The following is an 8,749-nucleotide window of genomic DNA, read 5'->3' on the forward strand; positions in this document are numbered from 1 at the left end:
GGCACAAAAAAGAGGGGCCGGGATACAGGGGACTTGGAGGGACGAATGAAGCCATTTGCCAGATACTGATCGAGGTAAGTTTTTAGATGCTTGTTTTCCTGTTCTGTTAGGGCGTACATCCGGCTGCAGGGAACTTGAGTTCCAGGTACCAGATCAATTTGGCAGTCATACGGTCTGTGCGGAGGTAGGGTGTTCGCTTTCTCTTTTTGAAAGACATCTTGGTAATCCAGGTATTCAGGTGGTAGTGAACTGGTAAGGCCCAGTATGGTTTCTTTCTTTGACGAACCTTGCTTGGTAAGACCTTTTAATGAGAATCCCTTGCTATAACAGGTGTCGGCACAGTCTTGGGGAAAGGTCAGATCTCGTTTACGCCAGTCAATCCTCGGATTGTGGGTCTCCAGCCAGGGCATTCCCAATATCATCTGGAACTGAGGAGCGCTGATGAGATCGAAGGTGATGTCCTCTTGGTGACCGTCCTGACACAGAAGTGTGACCTTCTCGGTGTAATGCATCACTGGGCAGGATGATAGCTGAGATCCATCAACTGCTGTGACGTTTTCCGAAACCTGCTTCTGTCGGAGAGGAAGGCCTATCCGGGTAGCCAGATCTTGGTCCATGTAATTTCCCACAGCCCCACTGTCAATGTATGCTTCCAAGGCATGTATTTTCGACGGTTGCTTGTGGTTTACCAGGAGCACAGGGATGACTAGATGTGAGGGCTGTATAGGTTCCTTTTCACCGCTCGACAAGTGGAACCCTACACTTGCCGGGCATTGGAGTTGCCCGAGTCCTGTTCTTCTTCTTCACCCCTGTCAGTTGCTCCAATTGCTTTCCTGGGTGGTGTCACCGGGCATTCTCGGAGATAGCGACCTGCCTTACCACAGTACAAACAAAGTTGCTGCTGTCTCCTTTTCTCCCTTTCTGCCTTGCTGAGTGGGCTCCACAAGTCTCTGATTTTCATTGGCTCGGACTGATCATGTGATTTGGTTTGATTCTCACGGGGTCGCACGTAGATCGACTGCCCCTCGGCCTTGGCCCGATCCATCTTCCGATCCTGCAATCTGTGATCGAGCTGCACTGTCAGGTCGATGTATTCGTCACATCTTTCCGGGGGATTTACTACTTGGGCTAATACGTCCTTAAGTTCCCCTCTCAAGCCTCTGTAAAAGAGCGCAGTTCTTTTCTCCTCTGGCCAGTTAGTTTGTGCTATCAGACGATTGAAGGAAGCGATATATGTTAGTAGGTCTAGATTACCCTGCCGTAGTGATAACAGTTCATTGTCCAGAGCCCGCCCTTGAGTATGCCGTGCAAATAGTTTCTCCATTTTACAGTGGAAACCTCCGAAGTCTCGAAGCAAAGGATCATCCTGGTTAACCAAGGGTATTGACCAGTCCACTGCACTACCTCCTAAATATGAGAGTATAAATCCCACTCTCGCTTGATCGTTGGGGAATGCCCCAGGTCTGCACAAGAAATGTATGCGACATTGATTCATAAAGATGGCATACTTATTCAGATCACCTGTGAAGCGTTCTGGTGGGGCCAGGGGAACCCCCCTGGAGGAAAAACCTGTACTGGCGTGGGCTGTGGAGGCGCTGCAGGAGTGGCATACCCCGGCAGTGGGACCTGGCCTGTCAGTGCCTGGAGCATTTGCCTTGCTAGTTCATCTGTCCGCTCCTGGTTCACAATTAGATCCCTCCTTAGGGCACTGGTTTCCTGTCTTGATGCATGAACTTCAGCCCGTAACTCTCCCAGTAATCGGGCCAACTGGTCCGTTTCAGAAGTTTCCATAATGCCCAGGCAGTGATTTGAAGAGGCGTTGCGTTCTGTTATGCTCACCTGGTCTCTGTAGAGGCGTTGGGGCACGGTTGCAGCCCTCCCAGCGGTGAGATTGCTCGGGTCCGACTTCGCCCTCAGCGCTTATGTGGTGACTGGTGGTAATAGGTGATGCTGCTCGGGGCTGCACCTGCATGGAGAATAGGGGGTGTGAGTATGCCACCTTGTGTGCCTGATCCCCTTCCAGACCCCTTCTCCCAAACCGTGGTACCCGTGGGATGCGCTGTCCCTGGTAAGGTCACCTGTTGATTATTTTTGGCAAGCACTCTGTCCTGCTGCTTCTGGCAGGGGCGCTTGTACGATCTGGACCGAGTTTCTTCACTGGTCCCTTGCCCGTGGTAGTCCAGTCCTGCTGCGACTAAGCCACTATACTTCAGGTAAGTGTTCCTGTTTGCCTTTGTCTTTCGTCGTCTGTTTTTGTTGTATTGTAAAGTTCGTTGTCTTGTATTGCTGTCCGTTCCACTTTTGATGTTTGCTCTTTTGCTTTCTTCCCTTGCAGGTGATGTTGCCGGCCTGGCAGAAGCTGAGGATCTTGAGGCAACAGCCAGAGGGAATGAGGAACGAAGCTACAGCGGTGCAGTAGCTGGTAAGTTGTTAACCAGGGGGCGCGCTCCATTCAAATGCGGCGCGGCCCTAGGACGGATGTTCTAACCTTGTCTTTCTTGTTCTTCACAGGGTCCGAGTTCGTGGATGCAGAGTGCGGTGCAGCTGCATCGCGATCAAGATCACTGGATGTCAGGAGATGAGCCTGCAGATGAAGCGATGAAGCACCAGTTTCCTGGAGGTGAGTATGCAGGAGAACGCCTGGTTTCAAAGGTAAGTAAACTGGTCCAAGTGGCGGTGAACGTCATGTTGCACGTGCGTGCACAGTAACACGTAGCACCGGCCTTAAGGATGGATCAGCTTATATAGCTGAGCTTCTGAAGCCACGCCCACCAGGTTCAGCTTGCTTGTCACACCCTGCCACACCCGATGAGTCAGCACATAAAGAACAGGCCTAAGGAGCCACACCCGATGAGTCAGCACATGAGGATGTTCTCTGGAATAAAGGCTTTCAGCCCCTGGAAAGTTCTTGTAAAATAAAAGCACTCCTGCACTGAAATAAAGTAAAGGTACACTAGAGGGGCAGCCCATAATGGCGGAACCGAAGGCTGAAGTAAGCAGTGTGTCACATAAGGGGGTAGCCGCCTAACAAGGTTACACCATACTCTAACTTGTGTATGTGGTGGGTATTATAAAATAGGTGGTCTATGCAGAAGTGAACCTATGATTCATCCTAGTGATGTAATCTGACATTCCCTAGGGGTTGAAAACAAGACAATATACTTTGTATTGTATAGGCAAATTCTATTACAAGCAACCAGTTTTATATGGTGCAGTTTATTTTAATGCACTCAGTATTCTTTAACAAAACAACAAAAACGGAAATGCAGTGTTCTGATACAAAAGCAAAAGAATTTTTCAAGGCAATAGTAGAGCATCAGTCTCAAACCAAAAAGAAAAATTACTTATAGCATCATCATTTGCATGGTAAGGTTCTTTTACCAGCAACAACAGGGTAACACTTGTTTTAGTTACAAATAAGGTTTGACAGATTGTTTAACAAATTGTTTTCCTAATTGGGGAGCTCTGTAACACCAAGTAAAGCAGGACAGAGTGGTGAATGTTAGTAAAGTTGTGTACATTTACATATAGGAGGGCAACAGTTTGCCTCACAGTATTAATGGTGAAACCTATATAGTTGTACACTAGTATACAGATCTATAAGTGACCAATCCTCAGTTACTGAGGATTGGTCACTTACAGATCTGTATACTAGAAATAAAGTAAAGGCACTCTTGCACTGAAATAAAGTTTTCCTGCTCAAATCTCTCTATGAGCATTAGTCCAGCCAGGGCCCCTTTTTTATGGGTCCCAAAGGGACATAAGTGAGTCAAGTGACCCATTGCCCCCATTACACAATGGTGTGGTTTTTGTGTTCTGGGGCATGTGGCCATGACAACATCCTTGAACTTTATGTGCATCATTGCCAGTCATTTGGCATCAACCTAGGTTTAAATGGAGCAAGTGCTGCAGCAAAATCTGCAGTGTGCAGAGGCGCACCTCTGGAACTCTCGAGATCCCAAGTAAGGGCTTCACCCAAGCTGTTGAGCTTCAAAATTAACCTGAAAAGTGGTTAATGCTCAACCTTTTCATCTCCTCCGCAAATCGGAGGGACCAAACCCTGGTTTATCTCTTGGCAGCCCAGCTGCTGCATCTTTAGGTCAGCAACTCCAATGGCCAGGACCTTTAATGGACACCTTCTCTATTTGTGTCACCTGCATGCTGAAAAGTTGCTTGTCGATATGGGCACTGAACGAAACATCCTATGAATTATTTAAATGAATACACTTTATTACAAATTAAGTAGAAAGCTTTCCCTTACCTACAGTTATTGTTCTATGTTGGGCATGTTCTGAATGTTCTCATTATACCAAGGGTTCCAATGCATTGGTCGATGGTGTAAAGCTCTGGGTTCCCAGTGATGACTCTGACATCTGGTGATGTTTTAGTTGCTTCTTGATTGAAGTTCCAGTATATCTTTTAGGTTTATCATTTCAAGTTCATCTCAGCTCCAGGCAACATGCACCGGCATCCTCCCAGGTAGGTTACATAACACCAACGGACTCACTCAGAACTCTCAACCATACAGCAACATTCTCACAAGCAAGGTTCCATGTCACTCACTCAGCATTCTACTCATTCTGCAAAGACAACATGGAAACCTAAATCACTAAATACCTCCCTTCCTTACACAACAACAACGCCTACCAAAACCAGTCACACTCACAACACACAGTGCACACACACACACACACACACACACACTCTAACACTAGCGCGTGCATCTCAACCACATGAACTATCACCACACCTGTACAACCTGAACGCGTCACCAGTTCAAATGGTACAATTATACATACTAACGATGCCCCTCCCCTTTTCTACACAGTAAAGGAAGGACACCCACCACTGAAAATTGCACCACTAGAAATCTTCAACACCTCAGATATCTCTCTCACTTCTCTCCTCCTCTACCACACAGTAACATATGACCAATACTAGCCTCATAGTCACACCACACACACACACAACTCCGAGCTGTGCACCCACACACACCAAAGAACAAGGCTGAGCGTTCCAAACACCAGAGTGAAACAACACAAAACAACAAGTGCACCCAAAAGTGCCTATGCCGCCACCCCCAATTCGTCACCTGTGTCCTAATGATCCACCATATAGACCAAACACTAGTATGAGGAAACATCATCACACACCTCGTACAAATAAATGCATCACATTCACCAAAACAAACACACAATACTTGTACTACCACCCACATCAATACTCACAGCCACAACCAACACACAACACTATGCTGTGCGCCCATCCTTACACAGAACCAAGTTGGACGTTCCAAACATCCGAGTGAAACAACATCCAAATACCAACGGTGCAAAGTTGCCACTCCCTATTCGTTACCTGTGTTCGATGAATCAAAAAACGAACTCAACTGCTGTGAAAAACCACACCATTGAACACACCATACACAATTCTATCAAGCACACGTGCACAAAATCACAAAAATGCTAAAACACTAGCACATCACAAAGACTTCCACACACAGATCCCAACACTGCAAATCAATTCAGTACTTAAAATACTTAACATTTTTCTAAACTCTAACAAATCCCTTTGGTCTCCCAAAATGGCACAAAAGTCTCTTAAACATTCCCACCTGCAAAGCAAAATATGAGTGCGGCATGTTCCATTAATCACATTTCTCTAATGCCATGTACTAAACATTACTACACATTAAATATGTGTTTATCAACAAAGGCCACGACTTTTAAACTCTTACAGCTCACGCCACACTCACCACTATCAAGTGTCACCTAAATATGCAGGCCTCACATCACTATAATGTTGTCAAATTACTCTGGTTGTGACCTATTAGCATAGCAAAACACTAGTTGCTGCTTCTCCTGCTAGCTCTTCTCAAACACAAAAAGTACCTTAGGGGACACGGCCCCATTTTCCACAGCTTCCTCTGCCAGATACTCGCTGTACTTAGCTGCAACAAACTAGAGTTAATGCAGCTATTCTCCAGCATTGTTTTCAATTTCTTTTGCTCTTCTCCCATGAAAGTTCCACCTCCGCTGGCCATCATTCTGCACTGGCAGCTCGCCGTCCATAGCCACTTCATCAGGCAAAAAACGTCAACTATCTTTCCTTGTGACCCGCTTTCCAAAACAAATATCTGGATTCCTGCGCGGCGTTTTACAAAACTTCTGACACTGCTGCTGACCGACTTAATTTCTCCGCTGATATGCAGACATTACCATTGTTTCACATCGCAACTGCTGCCAGAAATATCTAAAATACGAAGCATCGTTTGCTTTCAGTGTGGGCTACAAACCAGAGCCACACTCTTTGTTTACTCCGCAACTCAATCAGGAAGATTCATTACCAGCAGGCCATTGTCATGATTCCTGCTCCTCATGTCCCCAGCCCTCCAAGATGTCAGGCTGGAGCCAGGCCACGATCACCTACATGGCCATCAAGGGCCTCTCCATCCCTCCAAAGACCCACTTGGAGTCAGACTTGGCACCTATTTTCAAAAATGGCACATTTCATTCCTCTTAAGGGGCTCCCAAATGCTTCCACTCTGGCAAAGGTATTTCTTGAAGGCATGGGTTTCCTTCAGTGTTGGTCTCAGACCGAGGTACTCAGTTCGTATCCGGCTGTCCACCAGTCACCATCCCCAAACGGATGGTCAAACTGAGAGGACAAATCAGACGCTCGAACAGTATCTGCGTTGCATGTTACACCAATCTGAAGGACGCTGGTTCGACCTATTATGGATAGCTGAATATGCTTATAATAATTCCCTACACACCAGCACTGGGCAGACACCCTTTTATACCATGTATGGCAGGCACCCATGTACTTCTGAGTTGGACGTTCCTACAACCCTGGAAATGCCAGCAGTCAAAACCTTGCTCACAACCATTTCTCAAACCTTTAAAAGGGCAGCTGGACACGTACTTCAAGCTAAGGATTGCCAAAAGAAGTTTGCTGATCAACACTGAGCAAAGGCCCCCAACTACCAAGTGGGAGACAAAGTCTGGCTGGCGTCTAAACACGTGTCCATTAAAGGAACCCGAACTTTCCGTCCAAGATACCTGGGTCCATTCATCGTCACCTCTGTGATAAATCCTGTGGCGGTCAGACTAGCTTTATCGCCAAACATGCAGATTCATCCTGTGTTCCTCGTATCTCTCCTTAAACCTTTTCAACCTGGGACCCAGGCAGCAACGCCACCGCAGCCAGTAGTAGTTGCCAGGGAGCCAGAATTCGAAGTCAAGGACATCCTAGATTCAAAGTACGTCAGATCCAAATTATACTACCTACTAGACTGGAAGGGGTATGGTCCACAAGACAGGACATGGGAGCCTTGGGAGTACATCCATGCACCTCGCTTGCTTAGACGATTTCATCAAAACCATCCAACCAAACCAGGACCAGACAGAAGAGCCACCTTGAGAGGGGCCTTGGGGGGGAGTGCTGACATGATTCCTGCCCCTCATGTCCCCAGCCCTCCAAGTTGTCAGGCTGGAGCCAGGCCACAATCACCTACATGGCCCTCAAGAGCTTCCCCATTCCTCCAAAGACCCACTTGGAGTCAGACTTGGCGCTTGTTGCACCAGACTCACTCACTCCCATAGGATAACATTGGGGATTGGACTTGCAGTGCATTGATGGGGACAAGATGGATGGCCTCACATATTGCGGTTCCCAGAACTGCATTTGCAGTCTAGTCTTTTGGGTGTGGTTCAGCCCATAGACACATGGGATACCCAGAGACTATTTAAGCCATGCCCAGGCTGAGAAACATGCTTTGCGTTTTCTGCACCTGCAGCGTGACACTCACTGTGTTCGGGTCGGTCTCCAGTAGGCCTGCATCTTTCTTCTGCGCTCAGCTCCTGCAAGAACAAGAACACCGTTAGTAACAGCCTTACCTTGCAGCACTTCTGCCCATTATTCATCGCTTATTCATTCTTCTGTTCTGCGGGCATCTTCGGCGGTGTCATTCCCATCCCGGCACACCGCTTCCTAAGGAAAAGGGAAAAGAACAGAAAAAAGGCATTAGTAAGCATTCTGCAAATCTTCGCTTATTTTTAAATACTGTTCGAGTTTCAAACGCTTACCTGAATCCCAGCCGCTCTGGGGGAACTCTGTCTCCGGAACTTCTCATCCATCTGCAAGAGGGAAAAGACACTCCAGGTTAGCGTGGAAACATCTAGAGGCGCCGCATACCACGCTTACTCACCGCATTTGTTCTTCATAACCGGCATCCACGCTGAAAACATTGCGGCACCTAAATGACACAGAAAAATAACTCAGTTCAATACAAATACGAAAGGGGTGCATCGCGTGTCGCGCTCTCACTCACCTTCAGCGCTACTCATCTCAGCAGCATGCCACCATCCTCGGACGCCGGCCATCATCTAAGGAAGGAAAGAAACGAAGTTAGAGAACTGTTCAAAAGACTCATTATACTTACCTGTCGGACTCTTGCCAGTGAAGTTACTAGGCAGCAACGAGCCCCCATCAATCAATGCGCCCCTGCGCTGAAAGCAGAATGGAGAGCACACTATCCAAGAAAACAAGGTGAGCTGTGGATCAAGGGGAAGAGTTGGATCCCGGGGAAGAAGGGGTTCAAGCACACAGAGACAATAGGGAGTTAAACTCTACCAATCCTGTGTTTCAGGCCCAGTTTCCAGTCGAATAGCCTCCAGGGAAGGGTTCGAGGTCGTAAGAGGTCAGAACAGGCTGAGTGACGTCCCTGTGGATACCAGGTGAGCGTTAC

The sequence above is a fragment of the Ambystoma mexicanum genome, chromosome 2q (genome assembly GCF_040938575.1).
Source record: "Ambystoma mexicanum isolate Mex_15411 chromosome 2q, UKY_AmexF1_1, whole genome shotgun sequence".
Classification (NCBI taxonomy): Eukaryota; Metazoa; Chordata; class Amphibia; order Caudata; family Ambystomatidae; genus Ambystoma; species Ambystoma mexicanum.